The following is a 24,240-nucleotide window of genomic DNA, read 5'->3' as shown; positions in this document are numbered from 1 at the left end:
TACTTATTGCGTTTGCAAAATTCGGTCTGATATTTATAACGAAAATCGATCAATTCTCTGGAATCCATCTTTGTGCTATATATGTTGATTATAATTTAGACGAGAGCAAAGTAGTAATTGACTCTATAATCTGCATTTATTATGTATCTGTGTAATCTGTATGTACATATGTATTGAAATAGATTTGTGCCACGATTATAATAGCGTAAGCATCTTTCTTACATATATAAAAAGTAAAAGATTTAATTACTGTGATACAATACATACAACAGAAAATTAAGAAGTCTAATTGTAGTAATGATCGAGATAAGGTTATGTTACGACGTACATAGAAAACACGTGTACGAGTAGACTATAACGATAGAAATGCAATTATTTAATAATTAAAAAAAAATACTTTCAGTAGAAGTTACATATATCGAGCTTCATAGAAAAATTTTCAATAATATTCCGCCATTTTTAACTCTGTCACTCTTAGTTATACTACAATATTAATGGTGAAACACTATAAACTCACAATAGCATGATACGTGCAAATTCGTACATTACAGATTCTTCGTTCAAGAATAAATTCAAACTGAACAACAATATTCTTCGAAATAACACCTTATCTATAAGGAGATCGACTTTGAAAACATTTTAAGTATGTGTACTTACCCTTAGCTCGAACACAATAACTCGGCGTGCTTTGTCGCGTAGCTCCCTGTTTGTCGTTATGTTATAAACATGATTTTCGTCGTAGTTTACTACCCAGCGTCCTGCAAGTTTGTTATCGATATGAATAATCAATATCTTACAAGATATGTATATAGTAGTCAGAAAGTAAGACAATGTACAGATGAACCGTATTACAGCACGTAATATGGGACGATGACAAAGACTCGCGATGACAACGACACAACATAGACGTGAATTTAAAATTTGTTTCCCCCACTCGATCGGAACGTACAGCATGAAAGGGGTAGTGGGCCGAAAGGACGACATAGCGCGAGTGCGCGCGCCTATGGCGCGCGCGGAAGGACGGTTGGCCGCGAGGAAAAGAGGGTGAGCACTACAGGTGGTGGGCGTCCCAACGTCGTGAGCGCCGCTGCACAACGCGACAAACAACTAAAACGCGGCCGTCGAAAATCCAACCCAACGTGTGTGTCCATCCATCCGTCGGTGGTATATACGACACGTTTGTCACGACGCGATGCGATGATCCAAACGCAGCAAACGACCGTCAATTTCGGCTAAGTCTTCGTCGTACGCGTTCGCGCTCTTCCGTTGAATCCTAGCCATTTCTCTTTTGCTCTTCCTAGACTGCGCACATTATATATACGTACAGATATAACACACACATACAGCGATACACGATCTATATATTTCTCTTTCTACCCGTAGCCTACTATTACTACGTGCACGCGCACCGATCTACCTATCTCTCTCCCTTTCCGGCATCCCCCTTCTTCTCTCTTTCTCCGACCTTCCGTCCTTACCCCTCTCGCGTGCCCGTCGGATCGTTTCGACGAGATACCGCGCAGTGGCGCAGTCGTCGCCACGAGAGCGACGTGCTCTCCGTCGGTGGTCATGAATCGTGCGGCGGAAGAGGTCCTCGCGAGCCGGCCGCCGCCGTCGTCGTTGTAGTCGCGTCGTCCTAGTCATCGTCGTCGCGCCGTTGTGCTAGTCCTCGTCTTCGCGCGATCGTCACGCGTTTGTGGATCTTTGTAGCAGTCGTGTTTGATACGTGCGGTGGTCGTCGTTGTCGTGGTGGTGATCGTGTGGTACACCGGATCTCTTTGAGCGGACGATCTCGGTCTCGCGTGTGGTCGATTACGAGCGCGACTGTACCGATCAAACTCCGCCGGTGTTGTTGTTGCCGTTTACCGTGTGACGATCGAGTGGTGGTTTTAACGAGAGGAAGAAATATGGGCATTGGTTGGCGCGTGCCGCGTCGCGGTGAACGTTGCGTCGCTGATCGCCGACAGCGGCGCCATAACGGGGCGCGTTCGCACGCGATCACAGTGTGAGACGAGAGAAAAAAAATATAGAAGAGGAAGAGGAAGAAGTGCGGAAGCCGGTTGCACGCCGTTCAACCGGAGGAGATATATAAGGCCTGCTGCTCCTGTTTGTATTGGTTTTTTCTAGTCAGTGCCGTGATCATAGCCGCGTGCAACCACGCTCGTTCGGAGATTGTGCTCTGTGCCCCAGCGGGAGAACGAGAGCGCGCCGAGGGCTGAAAATGTGAGAAACTTGTTGTTCCGGCTGGTTGGCGGGACACCGGACGATTTCGTTGACAAGGTAATGCGATACGGCTGACCAGGCGTTTTTACGCGCCAAATAAACGCGGGTATGGTTCGTGTCCGCGTGATTTACGCTCTGTACGCGCGCAAACGCGACACGTCGCGGATTTCGCTGAAACGTGTGCACGTTAATTACACGATTTGTGGACTCTGCCTCTTCTCGTGCAACCGTTTTTTCGCTACCCGTGTTTAGTGTCGATGTGCAGTATTGCTCGCACGTCTATGTGTGCGAGGTGCACTTTCCATCGCAATTTCGCGTGAAAATATCGCATCGCGTCGCGGGGATTCATCGAAATAGCCAACCCATTGTCGACGTCGATTAACGTAATGGTCGATCGCGTGTTAGACAGTGATCGATCGTAATATAGTTTGACACGGTTACACTTAGAAAGTAAGGATCGCGTAATACGTTTTCGCGATGACAGATGTAGGTTAGATTGTATGATCTTGGATAGTTAACTTCGACGCTTTTCAGTGTCGCGTATCGAAGCAATTATTAACGTCTTGTTATACATCCGTACGCTGTAAAGATGGCCGCCGTTATCGATCTATATTTCTCTTCGATATATCAAACGACACCAAATTTTTACTTCGATTCACAATTTTACCATGTATTTTATAATAATTAGAAACATTCAGAATAAGTGTTAACCCTCTTTAATAATTCGAAAAGACTCAAGGGAATCGATTCCTTTTACTTGCTCCGAATAGGAATGTCAAATCGCTTTTTCTTTCTGCAAAGTTGATATTCGAGCCGGCTGCGTTCGAATAAGCGGGAAGTGATTAATTGAACGCTCGTTCCGCGGTTCGACGGCGCGTAACAACGAAACTCGCTTTCCAGCAGGACCAGTAGCTGCTCCGTGAAAGCGTAGAATTCACGGACGAATAAAGAGACTCCGTGAGTAGTGGCGGCTGTTCGTCTCTGACGTTCGGTGGATTTACTGTTTACGCTGTTTCCGGCGTTAACTGTACACGTTGAAAATTTCGTAGTTTCGCGAGGCGTTCGGTGACTTGTGCTTTTTCAGATCGATACCAGAGTCAAGGTTGCCGGTACGGCGGCACGTAAAAATAATAACACGCCGCGAGTACGGCGAGGGGGGAGCAAGGAGGAGGGAAGATGGAAACAAAGAGGGAACGTGCAACGGAGTGTTTTACGCTCCCTGTTGCTCCCTACATTGTTCCATATTTGTCCGGCTTCGGTGACCCTATCGGAAAAGCGCTATAAATAGAGAACGATTTCCAATTTTACACAGAAAGGCAGGCAACGCACCAACTGCAGACGAGATGCGACTACTCGAGTGCGCCAGACGTTTCCTTTCGTAATTAGGTCAATCTGTACGTAATGAGACATTACTCGCGCGCGTTTCTCTACGACCATTCTCGCGTCGTTTCGCCTCATTTCAGACGGCGAGATTTGTCCCCTCGGATCGAAAGATTTTAATTAAAGGTTCGCCACCGAGATTCGGCGACGACCGCGCGTCCCGACGCCACGAGCTGTCGTCTTCGCGCACTCGTTTTCGAGAATACACTCGGCAACGATTACCTCTTTAATCTATGAAGTGAGAAATTGGTCCAACGAGTTCGATTCGAAGAGATACGATCGTTTTATGAATATATGGGAACGAATCTTTGTTGGTTCGATAGTACTAATGGCTGTGGATTCATTGATAAATGTCGATGAATATTGATGCGAATAATAGAGATAGTTGTCAGAGTAGAGGAGAGTAATGGGTATAAATAGTTGTTTACGAACGAAGAGAAGAGTGGAAATTGACATTAGTTGTATTGCTTGCGGAGAAAACAAAAGAATCGAGTTCTTTCTGCATCGGTACCTATCTTTCTCTTTGTTTTACGTTAATTTATTTTCATAATATTTTACAAGAAGCCCTAGAAACCCTTGATCATAACGACGATGAATAAATTTGTACGTGTGATTTTTCCCAACGATTCGAGTAGTTTAAAAATGCCAGAATGTAATTAAATTACGAAGACGTTACTTAACTAAAAGTACTATCAACATTTTTCACTATCTGTAGCTTACTTATACTTAGAAACTTTACAATCATTTATAAATGATTCGCCGTCGACGGTCACCACTAATATGATCATTTTACGTTGTTGCTTCTAAACAGATAATTTATATACACGGAAGGGACATGGAATCTGTCGTGTCCGTGTAAATCAAAGTTAAAACTTTAACCGAGTAGAGATCACCGACCAGAGAATTATTACGGAATATCGTTGGACCGTGTCGCAATCACGGCCCCGGTATTAGTTACATTCTTCATTCAGTGAGTGCATCAGCGACTTCCTCGTCGGTGGCGTGTATTTGCGCGCGTGGCGCTTTAAAATAGTCACCGGTAAATATACACACCAGCGGGGGAACACTTTTATTTATCGCGGCTACTACGTGCCGTTTCTGATTGACGGGCATTAGCTGCGGCCACTCGAACGTTCGTGCGCGGTTACCGTTTCGAAACGAATCGAAACGTCGCCGAATATTTACGGGGAATTTCCGCTATCGCGAGGAGGCTCGCGAAAGTTTAGATCGCTTTGCGGAATCGAGAAGGTGCAGAACGGATTAGAATTTCAGATGCACGCTTCGTTGCTATAGGATGTTTGCTGAAGTGATCTGTGATTGCTTGATGAGGAGAAAATGGAGATTCAACTTTGATTACTAGGAAATTGTAATGGAAGAGATTTTGGGAATAGCAGTACTGTCTGAGAATTGAAGGATTTGCAGTAGGAAGATTCGGTATTTGAAGTGTGTTTTTTGAAAGAGAAAGAAAGCTAGAAGCTATTTTATATTTGAAAGTATAAAAATTTATTTTTACGAACATTGGTTGTTTATTCAGATGGTTTTCGTTGCTTTAGTCAAATTACTGGAAAGTGGAATTGTTTAACCGAACTGCTCCCTTTGATTTGCATTGAGCTATCTATTTGCTATCGAGGATTTTTGTCGATTTACGAGAGAGGGGAAGAATGTACATGTAAACGGTACCGTGATATGCACAGTCTGATCATGTCGGGTGAATCTACTGCGCTGCTATGTGCCTTTTCTCCGCTAGCATAATGTTAAAAAATTTAAATTTTCTTGAATTTTTAAGTAAAATTAATATTATTTAAATTCATTTGTAATATTTACCAATTTGATAGATATCGTGTAGGATGTACTGCTGCTTTCGAAGATGATGCTACTGATTCAATATTGTGTGCACGTTACGTGTTTTGAAAAGGTCAGGAGGATCGGATTAAATCTTTGAAGCAGTCATTGTTATAGTGCATTATACGTATAGTACACAGATTTTCTTGTGATGAACGATATGAATACAATCTGTATGACAACAATAATAATTAAATTCATGCTTAGCTTAAATACATTCATAGTAGATCGAGTCACTTAAGATAAATTGGTATATACTACAATGTATATCCGTATATGTTCAGTTTATATAATATTTGTCACTGGCAAGAAAGTTGCGAGAGTATCTAGCGTAATACACAATTTTTATTCGAATTCTTTAACTTGAAATTATTGCAATCGACACGATAAGTTTCGTGACTGTGAATTTCTCAAAATTGAAAAAACAGCGCTGCGGAATGAGTCTCAAATTCTTCGTAGAAAACAAATAATCCGAATGAATAAAGTATGATTCATCGTGTTTGGCAAAGTATGCGTTTATCTTTTAGTATCATCACTTTTTCCCGCATTTGTTAATTTTTTTATTCGAAGCTCCATCAGTTTTTCGTATAAAAATATCGCCCCGTCGAATGTGGATATTTATTTTCGTTTCACAACGACGTATCTTCCCTTTTATTCCTCTCCAATAAATCGTGCAATTATTTGCCTTGTGACTATCTCTCCGTGGAATGGATCAACGTCTCTTCGTTAAAACGATCGTTTCCTATTCATGAGATACAGTTTACAACTCATTCTATTTTCTTATCTCCATATACGTCTGAATACGTTATATATAATACATTTCAAGAATTGGTAGCATATATGTACGTACATATGTCTTAAGGTAATGAAGGATCGCATATAAAAACTGTATTTTTGTCAGAAATGTATTGCCCTTTCCCTCGTTCGTTTCATATTTTATGATATGTTATCTTTAACATTGCAATTTATACTTCATGCGTAAATTTTTACTAAATTGCCAATTAATTACAAACTTACATGCACATAACATTTTTCTTTTTTTGGAAAAGAAGAGAAACGTGTATTTGATAGATTTAAATAACCAATAATTCTTTTCAATATAATTACAGAATATCTAAGATTATTAACAACGAATATTATCTTATTTTTTATAATAATATACATGGTCAAAAAGTACATGAGATACAATTAGCCGATTGAAAGTTAGTTTCACAGCAATTATCGTCCCATTCTACTTGTCTATCCATCGCTCTCCTAATCTACTAATTGCAACATTACACACTATGCCTATCCCCCAGACTTACTCGAACTAACACAAGAGTAAACCAATCTAGAAGAACAGAACAAAATCTCCATTCCACTTTCGTACATGTGTATTTCCAATTATCAACCAATATCTGCACGTTTTAGCGGCATTTGTCCTTTTTCAACGAAACCAAAACTACGCTCTAGAACCATTTCACGTCGATCGTGCATCATTCACGATAGAACCGTACGCTTTTCTTTCTGATCGCGCCCGTGAGCTGCGCAAGAAACGAGCGGAAATAATTTCAAAGCCGGACGCATTTGCCGATAGAAAAATACAGAACGATGCAAAGGGATGCAAACGAACGGATACAGCTTATCCCGGCGTTATTTTTCCTTTCCATTATATCGAGAATCTTACTCGCGATTCATTTCCGACTGCATGGGTTAGAGCTTTAGATTAGCGAGGCTTTTCCGTTCGCTTGCTTCCTCCCTGCTTTTTCTCCCCTCTTTTTTCCTCTCGACCTTGGTCCCTCTGCCTGCGATAAACATTTCCACATCGCTTTGACTCATTTCAATATTCAGCCACGAGTGGAAATTGACAGAACTTGTTACGGTCTCGCCACAGGCGAGAAATCCGATGTTGCTTGAATAAAAAGCAGAGAAAACGGAATAAAAGAACCGAATGGACGGGAGATCCACTCTCGTTCTCTTTCGTTCCTTTCCATTCTCTGTCCAGCGTTCAAGTATTCAACGATCGTTGCGAATCGCGAATTAACCCCACGGGTTCGACAGGGCGAGCCGCCCACCCTTTCGCGATCCTCTTCCGGTATTCTAAAAAATAATTCTCGCGCTTCGGGCGGTTATCGTGTGCACGTGAAGCTGAAGTAAGAGAGCCGTTTGCCCGTGCTCTTTATCGAAAATTGCTTCATTTATTAAACCGTTTAATATCGGATTTAAAAGCGCCGCGAACGATTCCTTTGAAGTCAGCCGCAGACAGGAAACGCGAAACATCGGCCGGTTCGTAGGGATGTTTCAGTGCAAATAGCACACCGGAAGAAAGAAGGAATGGAAATTAAAAAGTTTCAGACAAGCCATGTTAGGTCATCGTTGTTGCATTTTTGAAGCAGTTATAATTATTGCTTTGCACTCGGTGTATAAATAAAGCATTCCTTTATGCGTCGTAAGAGTGGTAATAATAGTTTTTGTAGAATAATTCAAGACAGGAGGAGAAATATTGTTGTTGCTTGCAGAGCTTTGATATAATAAACATCGTAATGTGATTATTGTGTAAAATGTTAGGCTGTTGTCTTGTAATATCCGTGACGATCGTGACACAGATTACGATTATGGTTGTATTCGTATTATCCTTTTAATCCCAAGACATATCGTATTTGTAGTTTTTCTAGTTTCAAATATTTATATCGAAGATTGACAAATATAAACTATACATACAAATGTGTCACGATAGATAAAGGATTAGGGACTGAATTTAATCACCTAACAGCGTCGTCACACGGTATTAATCACATTTGTACGGATATCAAGCTTATTTATTTGTTATCGAACACAGTGCTGTCGAAAAAAACGCCCAGTGCATACCTTTGTTATCGTCCATGGGATTTTCGGGTTCTGGCTTCAATTTTTTCCCCTGTCATATCGCGCTACGGTATCTGTTTCTTTGGCTGCGGTCCAATAGATTTGGACGCGACCATTTCATTATTTTTTTGACTCGGGGCAAAATCTGTGGATCCAGTTTGTATGTGTGCGGATTTGAAATCGAAAAAGAACATGGCTATGTGCGTGACATACGGCTGTCACGTGCGTTCAACGTCATAGTGAACGCATCCGGGCCAAGCATCGACAGCTGTTCTCATTTCTCGCCTTCTGGATGGATATTTCTGTACCATTTGATGCATACGCGATAATCAGGCTGATTGATATCGGTATTGCTCCGGAAAACTCAGGTTCTTTAATTAACGCGTCTAAATGGTCGCCCTAGTTTCTCCTACTATCAACTTCGCATCCTAATCATCTTAACTTTGTGAACAAAACACGACCTCTGTGTAGAAGAACTTCTATTTGAAATTTATATCAACGATTTTTTCTGTTTTCAAGGCTCTTTTCAAACATAGCTAAGAATATGTATTTGTAAAGTGTCATGTGGTATCTTGGATCTAAGGTTCAGTAATTTTGTATGTTTTTCGTGAAGTAGAATTAGGTGGAATAGCTAAGTAAAATAAGATTAATTAAAGTACAAGAAGTAGTCGAACATGTTCATGTTTCTCAGCAGAACAATTTGTTAAGTTTCTTCTATCTTTAGCACCTTGGGTGCTGGTTCCTTATAGACGTGTATTTAAATAAATATCTAGTAGAATGTTAATATATTTAGATGTACTTGGATGTTTCTTAAATACCAAATTCGAAGAATGATTCATATGTACTTCTTCGTGATCACTTCGTATCTCGGCAAAATCGAGCTAGTAAATATAATATCTAATACCAATGTTAATTGAATACTAAATATTAATTATTATTACACATTCATAATTATCAGATTATATAATAATTACCAGTTCATAAGGATCAAAATACTAAGGAGATTAACCAAATGATAATTACCATGGTTACTTAAAATATTTACCGATTAGAATAATCACTTAAACTGTATTTTCTATTTTTTACAGAATAATGGTTTTATAAATCACTTGTGTTATCAAAATTATCTAGTTATTTGACCTTGGTGTCAAACATGTATTCTTCCATCGTCCGCATAGTCTAAAAAATATTGCTTGTCATCATATTAAAATACAGAAAAGCTCAGCGATAGTGAAAATGTTACAAAATTTATCTTACCGGTTATAGCATTGGCTAACAGTTTCTTCTCATTTTCATCTTTTTTCTTTTTATTAAAACATTCTTTTTGAGTCGTAAAGCGAGATTAAAATAAAAAAATTAACAAACATGTACTTACTATATTTGTTTCTACGTGTGCATATATATAATTTCCGCAAACTTCTATTTCCGTAGTTAGGAGAAACTGGAAAGAGGAAGTGGTAGGTCGTTCGATTTTTTGGGATTTTGGCCGGTCATGGTGCCGGTGGTTTTATCGTAAATCATTCGTGAAAACGTGGCGTGTCAGCGAGAACACGAAACGGTGCGTTCACGAGCGCCGGTACGTGCAAAACGTAAAATCGTGCAAAGCGCCAGCTTGCTAGCCTAATCAACTTAGCGTGCGCTACCACCAACACCGTCTCGAGGTCTTCGCGGTCTGCCAACGAATGTCCCCTGTCACGAAATCGCAGATGCGAAACAATGCGTAACGGCCAGTGTGCGCGACATTAGACAACTGCATTGCAAATTACCGCAGGATATGTCAGTGAGAAGCGGCTAATTCTGGTGCGTTCGTCATCGTCTCGATTGTTCTTCCCGCGAAATATCGTTGCGCCAAACAAGGAGATGCGATGGTGAACGAAATGAGAATTTTTTCCTCTGCGTTTTTAGAACGCGAACGAAAAAGTGATACGTGAAATGGAGTAAAATATTAATTTTCTTCCTTCGAACGAAAGAGTGATTTTATATTTGATATAAAGGGATTTTATTCTGTTCTGATTAAAAAGAAAGATGGAATTATGTTAAAAGTGGTTGTATTACATTTACTATAATAATCATTTCTACCATTCGAAGCAGAGAAGATTATTTTAAATCAATATCAGTCTTCATATACTTCTTTCTATAATTTCATTTCTTTACGTTATTACAAAATACGGTGCCTCCAATGATTTTGCAGCGCGTATTATTCGAATATGTTTTTGTACAAATAAACTTCGTAAATGTGTGAAAATGAAATATTCCATTAAAGACAAGTCAGGGATTTAGCAACACTATCATCCATTTCCTGTTTTTAAATGTTCATATAATGCATCACGCTCGTTCGCGGATTATAACGTAGACAATCGTCAACAGCCATAATGCTCTCAAATCAAATTTCAAGCATTTCCTCACTCTGTAAAATTCAGTCAGCTGTTATTTCTTACTCCATTCAACCTACCTGTGCAACCCTAGAGAGACTGTCTTTATGAATCTTTTAATCGTATCTTCTCCAACAACGCTGCTACATCCCTCACCGGTGTACGTCTTAAAACTTTCCAACCATCGAGTACTCGCACCCAGGTTCCATTGCTTATTTCTCTCCGTTAATACGCCGTCGAGAAGTGTAATAGTGTCGTAAAACAATTATTGAACCATTAGCTCGCGTGCAGCGAACGGGAGACGCGTACGGATGGACGGACGATAATTACGCTCGTTCAGTGTCTTTGGAACTATAACGCGTATATACTGGCGCAGATAGTGGTTTCGATAAATTTAACGTTGATCGTGTAAAAAGAAATAACTGTTTGATATAGAGGAGTTGAACGAAATAATGGAAACACCTACTATATGTTATATACGTACATAGCATATATGAAATAATGGAAACATGTTTTATATATTATATATATGAGGTGATCGTCCGTGCTCACAAGAAAATACCCTTGATTTTCAACAATAACGTTTATTAGACTCTTAACAATTAACAATAAATAACGTTTAACCACGATTAACGATTAACAAGGATTAACGATTAACAACGATTAATAACAAGTAACGATTAAAACTAAACTCTCAAGAGTAGACGACTCGTTTCTCTAATTGTGTTTGCTTCTCTTAACCTTTCGCACTTCGCAGCTCGGGGCAGAATGAATCTTTTTGGTTCAAAACCGAACAGATTCTTTTCTTTGTTGCTCCTCGATATCCCCACTACGCGCGCGTTTATTACAAGTCCGCGACGGTTGCCGCGTATGCATTCTACCAAATATTCGGCGAAAGAACCGTAGGGATATCGATGGTATATTAGGCCTGTCGGCCTTACGCTTTGAAGGTATAGCGTTTTGTGCCGCGAAGCCGTTGGAAATTTCCGTGGTCGAGTGCCGCCACATATGTAACATATATGGCATGTGAGAAGCGTTTTCATTATTTTGTCCAACCCTTGTACATGTACACTTGTATACTTCTAACTTATACAGAATGTTACTTATACATACAAATATTATATTTGTAGTTAACACTTTTCGAAACATAAATTATAGCTTGTTATCGTAAAGTACATTTCGAACGAAGTATATTTGAATATTGTAATCTGATACTGAATATCTTAATACTTAATTTTATCTCAGGCAATCATATATGTTTATACTTTTAACTAACAGATTAGTAATACTGTGGCCAGGTGTTCGAGTACTTACAGAAGGGTAGTTAGCGATATCAAACACTTTAACATCGACCAGATAAGTGAAAAATCTTCGATATTATACCTTGAGGAAAACATTGAACTTTGGTCGTTGAATCGTGAAAGAACCTGAGCATGCTCGGTACCGAGATAATAATTTCACGCGGAAATAGAAGCGTACGAGAGAAACGAGCCAGTCGTTCGAGAGTTCACGTCCACGTGAACAATAATAACATCGATCTAGCACTCTTCTACGTTTTCCTCTCGATCTCGTCATTGCTCGATCGTGCGTGCAAAATGGCGAGCTTTCTTCTCCCTCTAATGCTCCCACTCGTATTCTTTTACGGTTATCACATCGCTGGTTGACGATCGTTTCAAAGCGTGCGCGATATCTTCGCTTTAATGATCCTCTTAATTGCTAGCTGTAGCACCAACTACTTGGAACTTTTCACGACGTCCTTACCGGTTGTACTAGCTGGCTACTTAAGCTAGAAATTCGCGTAGAATGTCGTATCGTTTTTCCCCTTCAGACCGAAATATAATATCGTAGAAATTCGCTGTGTTAATGAAGAATTCTTACTACGAAACGAACATGGAGAGAGTCGCTCGAACAGTGTTTTCTCTTTGTGAAGATATTGTGTTAGACGAATAAGAAAGTTTGCGATTACAAAAAGAAAAAGAAAAGAGAAAAAGCAGGTCGTTGCTAAATGAAGGAAAAATGGCATTGTATTATGGCGATTCTTAATATGGTAATAAAAATGTGGCTGATAAGATTTGAAGACGAATCGTATGGCTATATTGTTTAACTTTTTTCTAGGGTTTTGTTAGAAACAACTTACTTCGTTTTAATTCTGTGTCGGAAAAATACTGTTCATGTAGGTTTAACGGTGAAATAAGTTTCGTGTTGCGTGCTTATTTGTACTTTTTAGAATGAAATATACGTTTAGCCATATTAAATGGATTACTGAGAAAAAGTATATTTCCAAGACAATAGAAAAGAATATCACGTATAAAATATAAAGAAGAAATTCAGTTACTGTGTATCTGGCAAAATATTTTACAAGCATTTTATATAGCCCTTCTTAATTCAGGATTAAATTCTAACATTTAAATACACCATATATGATGTCACTTCTCTTATCTGTTAATGCAAAATTTATGATATAACCAACAGATATTTATCAACGAAAAATCATCGAGTTTGTCATTAGAAAAATTAATAAAATTAAGTATAATTAGTAAGTTTGTTAAGCTGCCAAAGTAAGAACGAAGATGAGAACGTGGCGAATTTTTAATCGAACTGGAAACTCTTAGTATTCACGGTGCGGCCTGGGTGTTCGCGAACATTTGCAAACACTTAAAGCGGCGAAGACATTTCGTCGCGCAGAAACACGCACGAACGAACATTTTGCGAGTTCAGATGGCGTATCAAAAGCTATTCGTGCTTCTTCGTGCGCGTTTAGCATCGCATCGGGGACGCCACGGTGAAAATTTTGCGCGAATGTTTCCGAATATGAGCCAGGACCGCGAGCAGCGTACGAAATTAACTGAAGTTCGCCGAGCGGAACTGCCGCGATGGAAATTTCTAAAAAGATGCCATTGTCGCGTACTCTCGTGTCATGGTGTAACTTCGTACCGTTCGTCTTCTCTAAAAAGGACTATGATCGCGCGGTTCCTGTCCTACTTTCAGTTTTCGAGATGTTACCTTTTTTTTAAACTTTGTCACGTTTATCTCTTTATATCGCGTTTCTTCAAAAAAGATTTCTTCGAAGAAGATCCATCTTAAACGAACATTTATCGACCAGCATTATTATCTATGTGCAGAGAACGAGATCTATGTATTTTCTATCGATATCGCGGATTGCCAATCGTTTCTCCAAAGCATCGCGATCTGACACGATCGAGGTCTGACCTCTCGTCGAGATATCAAAGCTGGCAGATTCTATCTAGAGAAAACAGGACGTGGATTATGAAGAAGATACTACAGGGTCGATGAAATCGGAGGGTGTTGACCATGTCGATCATTCGCCTCTTAAAATCCTCTTTATAACCAGCTCTGGACAGAATCGTCTTCGGAATAGTCATTACTATGAAATCTTGGCAGTCATCGGGATATCTAGTACATCGTACGGGTCCTTAACTGCCTGAATACTCGAATGGATTGGCTGATGTTACTGTTCGGCGATGCATCTCTAAAAATAACCCTCAAAAGATTTTTCTTTCAACCTCTCTTCCTTTCTCTCTTTTTATACGTGCCGAGAACTTGCGAAACTGTGAGCGTCCGTGTACACGGTACGTGCAATCGGAAACGTTGCTGCGTTTGATTATAATTACTTAATGCCCCTGTCGCTAAACTTCGATCGTTCCTGTTTGTTTGCTTTGATTCCGAGCGACAGGTTTCATGATACGATGGAAGCAGATACGTATTATTATATAGCTCGATAATATGTAACGAGTAATGCGATTGATTAATGAGATCTAACGTTTGTATTTATAATCTGACGCGGTTCCGTCTGAAAGTTTAAATTGTTTCGGTTGTTTATAAGACTTGGTCAGTTCCACTTCGTATACATTTCATGATTCCATCACACGATTACTGTCCAATTCTGAGAAGCGAAATAGCTTGCGTCTATGAGTTCAGTTGTTCCAAAGAGGTGGCACAAATAATAGGAATTTTCAAGGTAAATTGAAAAGAAAACAACTTCTCTAGTATATATCATCGTTCTTTTTCACTTTTCACCGAGAGCACAATCGTATGCACGATACACTTGTTTACGATGTTGGAAATCCGTAGATGAAAGAATACAGTCGATACAGTCCACCACTAAACGATACGGTTCATCTAGAACCGCTGAATCGTTTCTTCGTTCGCAAAATCCGATAAATCGTGAATTTACCTCCATGGTAGAAAGTTAGCACAGTGTATCACAAGAGAGTGACGCCGTTAGTAGCGGGTGTCAGCAGCAACATTAAGATGATATTACGATGCATAGTGACCTTCGTCATCGGTGTGGCGCGGGGCCTTTAATTTCACCGGACGGACGGTTCGCTCGGCTCTGCCACAAAGTGGTTGACAAATAAAGCTGCTGGAGTGGTTCGAACGAGCATCCCGCGAAAACTACCGTCTAGATAGATCCCCTCTGACCATCGCACGGGTGTGTGGATGGTGTGGAGCACTCTTGGCTGTCGCTTCCTCGGCCAAGAAACCGAGAGAAGTCAGAGGAGGAGCACACCAGATAAGAGACGCGAGAACGATGGAAAGAGGCAGATAGAACCGAGTGGAAGAAGAGAGGTGTGTCGTGTTTTTGACGATAGATAGGGTCGGTTCTAGCATTTTGGCGACACTCCAGCATCTATATAAATACCACCGGGAGTCACCACTCGTCCCTGTGGCGCTGGTGCTCGCGCGCGTTTATGTGTGAGCTTCTCTTCTTCGCTTCCCGCGTACTCGACACGCTTCGTTATTTTTCCTCTTCTTCTTGCTCCCGTTCCGACGTACGTACGTTCTGTTCATACGTACGATCGTGTACGTTGGTAGCCTCTTCTTTTTCGTTTTCTTTCTTAGTGTCAGCTCGCGCTTTTTGTCACCGTTAACCGGCCGCAAACTGCGATCCGGCACATCCCTGCAAGCCGAGAGTCAAAACTAATAAAGAGCGAGCGCGCGAGCGACAAATGACACGCGTTTGCTACTAGATCCCGTAATTCGTGTTATCCACGAGCTGTTGTCCCGTTCCTCTTTCGGAGTTTACTGACGAGCTTGTTTTGGAATTAATCGCGATACACTGTTTTGTATTGGATCCATGGTTTTACGGTGATTGATTTCGAACGTAAAATATATGGATAATTTATTTCGCATTGTTGTCGAAACAAGAGTAATATCAGGCAGATATCTCGTGTCTCGGTACAGAGAAGCGTATATCAAGCTGCGTTTGTTGGAATAAATTGGAATTCGGAATGTATGTTTTCTTTTTCTGTGTCTTTTTTTTCGTGTAAAAGTTTCGTACAGGAAATTGAGTTTGAAAACGCACGGAGTACGGTCACGTTCAATCAAAATTCGGTGTAATAAACATCGCTATAAATACGTGAAATACGTGCGCGATTTATAGGAGCAATAGCTCGTAATAAAAAAATGCCCCATATCGGTCGGAAATTTCCGTGACCTCTTATAGTAAAAAAAAAAAAAAAAAAAATCCGACGTATTTGAAGAGCTTGAAGAGCTACTCAAATATAAACACGGCGGAAGTGGTATCCGGTCCGCATATTTTCATACACGATATTCTCGAAAACGAAGGATCGTACGAAATGTCATTTTTCATTTCCCATTTACTTTTTTCTGAAAAACCTCTTCGTTCGATGTTATATCGTAACGCGTCGATTATATTGGTAAAATTTGAAACCAAATTACACGTTCAACACGACTATTCATGTTACAATATTATATACAATTTCAGTTGATTCGAAATTTTACCAATGTGATAGTCGTAATCGTGATAGTCATATTTCATTATAATACGAATTAAATGTCAAAATGTTTTGTACACGAATAATATATGCATAAATATTTTCTATAGTAAATATATTACTTTCGCCAGTTACTGTGCTTTAATTCCGAACAATTTTCAACGCGCCGAAGTTTGCTCGTGCTTTTTCATCCAGAGCAAAATTAAACGTCAGAGTGATCACGGGAAGACGAGAAAAAGGCGAAAAGAAAGATATCCAGAATTTCATTGTGACGCCAGTTTCACTTGGAATCGCAGGTTCCGTCGCGCCTCTGTTGCTCCTTCGCGAAACTTCTGCCGTCTCGAAAATCCAGGCACGAGTTATATACATGAAAAATGACAGTCCTGTCCGTGGAAGCAGCCACTTTCCCGCGACATCCTCGATATTCGCTTATTCTCGAAGGACGTGGCTTCTCGCGAATGGTTGAATGGGCCGACACAAGACGCATAGGTATTCGTTGGAAACCGTATAAAGACGTCGCGAAAGCAAGTACAGCCGGGATCCACCTGGGAAATTTAAGAGAACATTCTATCGCGCAGTTATCACGAGGATACGTGGCGGGAACCGACAACGTTACTACTTCTTCTTGACCTCGTTCAAGTTTCGCGAGCTCCTCGAGGAAGCCCGACCGCTTCGTTTCCAGAATTTATGTGCCGACGTTGAGCGACTCGCCGCGATCGATACAGCTCGCTCTCAGATCTCTGATTTTATTTTATCTCTATTTTCCTTTCCTCTCTATCGGTTTCTTCTTTCACGACTATTTTACGATCCTTTATAAGATATCGTTCGACGTAGCGTTTTGTTTATTTTAATTTATTCATTTTCATAAATACGATTTGCATATTGTATCGACGAAAGAGGAAGGACGAGTCGTTATCGAGCGTGTCATGGACAAGATTGTGATCTCTAAACGCGGTTAAACGGTCGGAGACTTTGAAATCGCTTTCACGAAAGGGAAAGTAGCGTGATGGAGAAAATTATAGATTAGAATAGCACGCTAGACTCGTCCGTTGTAATTTTCGTGACCTCGATGATATCGATTCTCCTCTATCATTAGTTTGAAATCGAAATTGAAAGGGAGAATAAAGGAAAATAGGAGGAGCATTCGTCGTAAAGTGGTAGGAAGTCGCGCCATTTATAATCATCGTGTCGCGTTCGTTTCGTTAAAGCGCTACAGATATTGCTTACAATATCCTCTATTATTATTTCTATATTCCCTGGCTAATGGACGCCGTTCACGTGAAGTTACTGCATCCTTCTTCTCGTTCAATTAACGAAGTCTTGTCGTTTTATTCTTAGCTTTATACAGACGCGAGGTCCGTTACATGCCAGCCGGGTCTCACTAGGCGCATGTTCTAGACTTTGTAAAAATATTGCTCTCGTAGAGTCGTTGGAATGTAAACGAACGTCTTGGAATTATAGACCGAGCAGGTGTAGAACCGTTTCGTCGTTTCGACGAATGACGCGCGCGCGAACCATCGTCATGGTAGCCGCTCGGTACACGGTACCTCTACTGGCAATAGACGTTTACGATCGTCGGTCAGACGTATTTTCCATGAAGCGACGCTCGATGCGTGGCCCCGACAATATTTTCCATAGAATTTTCAAAGAGCGATCCACGCCATCGTGTAACATATCACTCCCATTTTTTCTAATCGACCTCTTTTCACTCTTGTTTGTCACCATCCCTTTTTTCTCTCGACCCTTTTCTACTATTTTCTCTCCCTTTCCCTTTTGTTTTATTTTTTCGTTTTTCTTTTTTCTTTTTTTTTCTTTTTGTTCGTTTAATCCATTCATACGGCTTTGATCGGTCGCTGTTGATTCCGAGGCTATTTTTAATTCGAGGTTAATAACGTCACGCTGGAGATGCTTAAATTAATTAATCGGCCGTGTCGTCGACGTGCAGCCTTTCTCTTGGAAAAATGAATATCGAACGACGCGTTTTAATCGACCGTTTCTTCGTACATCCTCCGTCTCGTTCCTTTATTTCTCCTCTTAATTTTCTCTGGTTTTTTATAGTCATCTGGCATGGTGCGAATTAATCCGATCAATTTGACTCGGTCGTGGTATGAACGAAAAGGGTTAAAACTACGAAAGAGGAAGATTGTTGATTCGATCAACGGGCGATTATTGACGGAATTTCGTAATAAAGCGGATGGAACGTGGAAAATTTCGTTATTTAATTACATCGCTTTAGCGTGCACCCGGCAAGAATTCACAGACTCTGTAGAATATTTTCGTTGTCGACGGACAATTAGCGGTAAAAATGCTACGATTTGCGTCAGTCTGTCGTCTAATGAAATTTCTGCGGGCCCAGTGACGTTGGACACGCGTTACTGCCAACAGTGTCAGAAACGAAATGGAATTTCAAAAAGTCCAACGCGCCGTGGCTTTTAATTGGGGATGTATTATACCGTGGACGAGCTAACGTGCCTCTATTTATCATTTCGCTTCTGGCTCTGCTTCTGTTCTTTTTTATTCTGTTTCATAGTCTTGCACGATGTACAGGCAGTTTGAAATAAATATCGTAAAAATGTCAGTACTCGAAACACGTTTTTTTTAATGAATGCCGTATTGTAGATGGTATGGCTAAAATATTGTGTATGGTTTATGTAAAAATTGATTATTATATGTACGTATATTAGAGTAAAATACATAAGCAATACGGTTTTTTGGATACTTCGGACGAAGATAAGCAAATATCTGTGAATTAATCGGTAATGTATTTTCATTTTCTAGGATTATTTATTGTCCTTCCACTGAATTTCTCATTCCTCCTTTTATAAAACTTCAATCACGATGAATTTCATTATACTTATCGCAACGTTTGTTGTAAGAATGACATTCATTATTCATGTCAGGAAAAGAAAAACAAATTATCGAGTGATCTAATAAAGAAATTCGATAAAGATAATTTACACGCCCACATAATCCTGGAAATAACTTATGTGTAGGAAAAACACCTATGATTCTTGTACACAGGATCTTCCAACGCCTTACTAAAATTAAAACGAATTTCTCAATAGCATTTGAACAACTTTATTACCAATATTCGAATATTGAAATGTCTTTCTTTTCTTATCACATACAGCCAATAAAGGATTCCTTTTAAGAATTTCACAACGGTAGAAAGTTCCTTTTCGTTGTACGCGATAATGAATAGATCACATGCCACGTCAACTTTGAAAATAAAAGGACAGAAGATAAGACTTTCACGATTAATATATTTTCGTCTTTTAACACGTATCGGTCGTAAACGGTTACGTTGGAAAACTGATGAAACCAGAAGCGATATTTCATCGCCCGATACGGGAAACACGACTTTCGAGGACATCGAGAAACATGACGCATGAACTAGACGTGTAGCCGCATAACCGCGCAATTTGCCAAGAAGTTGGTGGTGTGTTGAGCGACAAATCAAGGCCGGCGTATTCTCCCCGTGGCAATTTGCGCCCGGCGGCGCTCTTGCTCCGCTTAAAGGAATTATAAATCGCGGCTCGTTCACCGACCAGTCGTCCGAGCGTGCTATGTGTATCTCTGTTTCTCCGAGGACGCGTGTGTGTGTATAAATCTGGCATGCCACTGTGTATCTTGCTATACGCATCAACAAGTCCGTTGTCGTACAATTAGATCTCTATACGACACAGTTATGATCGTTGTTCCGGACTGTCGTCACTTTCGTTAGCTTCTCACGTTGTTAATTTTTCGGTGGATTCGATAAGGAAATACAATCGAGAAGATTTCTAAAGATCGAGTAAACTTCGTTGGAAGTTTTGATTTTACATCTATCGTTCTTTCTATATCCACGAAATAAGTACGATTTTTATAATGATTCAACCATACGACCAGAAAATGCGTTTTGCTTTTATGCGTTTTTCGTAAACGCGCGAGTTTTCCTTCAGTGCTCGCGAATTGCGATTAACGTGCAACGTGGAATACAATTTAATAATGGGTCGAGTAATTTTTGCGTTCGTTTATCTTCCCTCGAGATAGAAATCGATCGAAGAAGTTGGTCCGATACTGCGATCATACTACCTTTATGTAGTCATTATGTTTGAAATGTGTTTATCAGAGGTACTGAGTTAGGTTACGTGAACGGAGGTAGATAATCTACCATAGCTGTGTATCGCTAGTTCTTATTTGTATTTCTTACGTTTGGTTGACAACTGACATTTTCCCCACAATCAGCATGTTATGTACATTGTAATCGTTGGTTTTACGTATTCGCGTTTGTCGTATATAAAACAGGTATTTATCAGAGGTCTATAGACCGTAGTTTTAACCGCAGACGTGGAAGACTTGTTCTCAGAGTAATTTACTTCGTACGGACTTGCAACGTTTGATAATAGCGCGTTACACGAAACGATCCTCGCTTCGTTTGAAGAAACGTTACCTGTATCTTATAATTCGTATCGTACATAATCACGGGAAGCGTATAATAAAGTTGTCGTAAAGGTAGATAGCTGCACCGAGTAGAAACACGATTATGAGCGGTTTGTAGGGCACATTTCTGCAGGAGCATATCCTTTACGTTTACTTGGTACACGCTTTATTCGTCTCTCTGAATCAAAACCTACATTTCTGCTCATCATTCCAAGAAATAATCTCAATCTTCTAAACTCAATATACTTTAAAATTCTTCAAACATTGCAAATACTTGTCTTATAACCAGCACGTCGATTCACTTTTACGTTTCTAGGTAATTTGCATGAAGAAAAATTGTTGAAACGTCAGAAATGATTCTCTTTCAACCATATCGCTGATTCACTATCCAGTACCATTTGCCAGGTAATTTGCATGGACAAAATTCTTCAAACATTGCAAATATTTTTTCTTCATTCACATCGACGATTCACCATCGGCCATTATATTTCTGGAAATTTGAACGAATAGGAATTCTTTAAACGTTACAAATACTTTTCTTCCCACGAAATATTTTATTGCAGATGGTACGCGTAGCTAAGAATCCTCGAAACGTTATAAATATTTCTTTTTCAGTAATCTTCCTATACGTTAAACGCTATGTTTTAGATTATTTGAGTAGAAATATCGTACTGTGAATGATACGAATACACAAAAATTCCTTCAACGTTCAAAATATTTCAAAATACAAATAAATATTACATTCCAGGTAGTTTGTAAAGTGAAAAATTCTCCAAATGTTTCCGCTGCCTCTGCAATTCCTCGAAACAGCAATAAATGTTATATTCCAGCCTACTATAAGTAGACAACAATCTGTCAGATATTAAAAGTATTTCTTTTTCAATTATCGTATTATAATTAGAAAGTACAAAAACTCACGAAACCTTATAAATATTTCTTATCCATCCATCTTCCGGATTTCACCGTTAAAACCTATCCAAACTATGGCGTAACAAGCGGGCAAGCGCACAAAGCGCAAACACCGTCAGTTCGAAATTGAATCTTCACCTCTAATCTCCCTTCTCTCGCCTTCTTTCCCGTGTTTCGTCCACGAAGAGCTTTCACGTAACCAGCCACGCGTCCCTCTGAAGCTCGAATGTTGGAAAGGACGTTAGCGAAACTACTGCGTGATTACGTGGTGCTTAAAAGCTGCTCGGTTGTATGTGCGTGTCTATGTATAGGTGGATCGCGCATGTGTCAGGTTACGTTATTAAGGAAACACCGGCGGCAAAATGTACGGACAAAGGACCGGGGGTGGAAAATGTTTGAAAGGACAAACAGAAGAGAGAGCGAGAGAGAGGGAGAGGAAAAAAGACGAAGAGAGACGGAGGAGAGCGAAAGCGAAGGCAAAGCAGCGATGATCGATGACTCTGTACGCACGCTATTAGCATGACAATGCACGCGCTCGGTGCTGTGCTTTCGAGAATGCTTCTCGCGAGTTCGTTCTCGTCTTTCGTCATTCATTGTTCGAACGCCCGCGTGCTTCTTTTTGGCTGCGTCTAATGCTCTCTTCGATCGACTATAGTAAACGCATGCTGTGCTCGCGGTTGTTAGGAAATAAAACATTAAGCATCGTTAGAACGTAATCGAAGCTCGGCAATTTCAAGGAAGAACTAAAATCCTCGATTTATAGAGATTTGTTTGAGCGTGAGTTAGACAGGTTTAATGAAAACAACTTAAACAGACTTTGTGCCTTTCTAGTTATTTCTTTTTTTTTATAGTCAATTATGTTTCTTTCTTTACTCGGTTATGTTTTCCTTAAGACATCGATTGTGAAACACGAATTTTTCGAACAACCCAGTTTAAGTGAAGCCTCGACGTGAAGCATATTCGTTGCTAATAGAGTAGTTACTTCAGTTTTACAATTGCCAGAAGTGTCTTTGCTTGAACCGATAATTCTGTTTCAGCATATTGACCATCGTTTTCTTTCCAAAAATCAGAGCAAAACTTTTTTGTCGAAACACAAAAAGGTACAAACGCGATAGCCGCACTTACATTTTCTATTTATTGTTAGACGACGCAACGTATGCATCAGTAGCATTGAAAGTGTTAGTTTGAAAAACAGCTTGGCGATTGAAGCTTGAACGAGATTTTCAGTTACTCGCATTAACCGAAAAGAAGAGGAAGTTGTAAATTTGAAGTAAAGACGTGCGGTTTAAGATTGGGAAGTTTATGCAAAATGGCGAAAGGTTTATGATCATATGACGACTGCTGTCAGTTATGGGGTGATAAATTAAAATATATGTGCGTTCTGAGTTTCGAGCAGCCTTGACACCGTTTAGTGCAGTTGTTATAATGTTTCATTTGATTATGATTCTTTAATTCCACTGAAACTCTACACTTTTCTATAATTTCAATTTTATAAACTCGTAAAGCTTGATGCATGTTATATATTTTAAAACACATCGTATTATACAGAATTGTAAAATATCCAGTGTATTTGTAATCTGTCCTCCAGTTGCATGTCATTTTATTAATTACCTCGATAACATTTTGTCTTATCTTACGTGCTCGCGAGAAATTTAATAATTATTCCTTGTCGAACACGTGTCTCTCGATTCAGATGTCAGGTAGTTAGAGATAAAAAAGCATAAAATCTATCTATACGCGTGACGTAATTGTAGCTCTGGCGGACTAATGCATAACATTTCTACTGTCTGCTTCACGTTCGTCACTCTTGTTCTAAACGTTACTATAATCGCGACATTAGTAGCTACGCTGTCTTATACGTTATAACGATACGTTTTATTCTGCTCGTAGCATGCAACGAAGAGGATCATAGGAATTTTATATAAGACTATTTGCAGAGAATCTTTCAGCTAAAAATAAACGAAAGCTATTTAAAAACGGATCGATGAATCGAAGGAATTTTCGATGTTCTCGACCTCAGAATTCTCAGTTTTACCGCTCTGAAAATAACTATCAAAGTAAATTACGTTCGAAAGAGTTATTCTGCCCGTGTCAGATAAATTTTGATTCAGTTTCACGTAAAATTGGAATATTTCGTCTTGGTGCATTAAAACGTACGAGGATAGTAGATCATTGTTTATTACACGAAAGATACTTTTACATACAAATTAAAATTATTTCTCCCGTAATCGATATAAACTCGGTGAAGATTTTCTATGGAATTAGTTCTAGTTTTGTAATATGAGCTTCGTTTTAATCGATAATTATAATAGCGCTTAAAAAAGAAGAAGATATAATTCTATCATCTGACCAGAAAATGTACTCAACGTTTATAATATTCACCATGGATCTATAGATTATTTTTTCGTAAAGCTTCTCGGTTACTAAATCTAAAATGACAAGTTGTCAGTAAAGAGAATATTCAAACGTATATTCTTCGTAAATTCTAC

At 39.6% G+C, this 24,240-nt stretch overlaps 1 protein-coding gene across 3 annotated transcripts in view; it reads left to right on the top strand.

Annotated features, from left to right (window-relative positions):
• Nucleotides 1–1,519: 1,519 nt before the first annotated feature.
• Nucleotides 1,520–24,240, top strand: part of LOC117234671 — a 349,263-nt gene continuing 326,542 nt past the window's right edge. For 2 of the 3 annotated variants that reach the window (XM_033496110.1, XM_033496109.1), the window contains exon 1: nt 1,520–2,280. The gene's annotated coding sequence lies outside the window, so the exon portion shown is untranslated. The remainder of the gene's footprint in view (nt 2,281–24,240) is intronic. The other variant, XM_033496111.1, reaches the window with a different exon arrangement.

Source organism: Bombus vosnesenskii, unplaced genomic scaffold (assembly GCF_011952255.1).
Source record: "Bombus vosnesenskii isolate JDL3184/JDL3185 unplaced genomic scaffold, Bvos_JDL3184-5_v1.1 scf7180000013306, whole genome shotgun sequence".
Classification (NCBI taxonomy): Eukaryota; Metazoa; Arthropoda; class Insecta; order Hymenoptera; family Apidae; genus Bombus; species Bombus vosnesenskii.
Note: the sequence above shows the minus strand (reverse complement) of the source record. Positions and strands in the feature narration are given on the sequence as shown.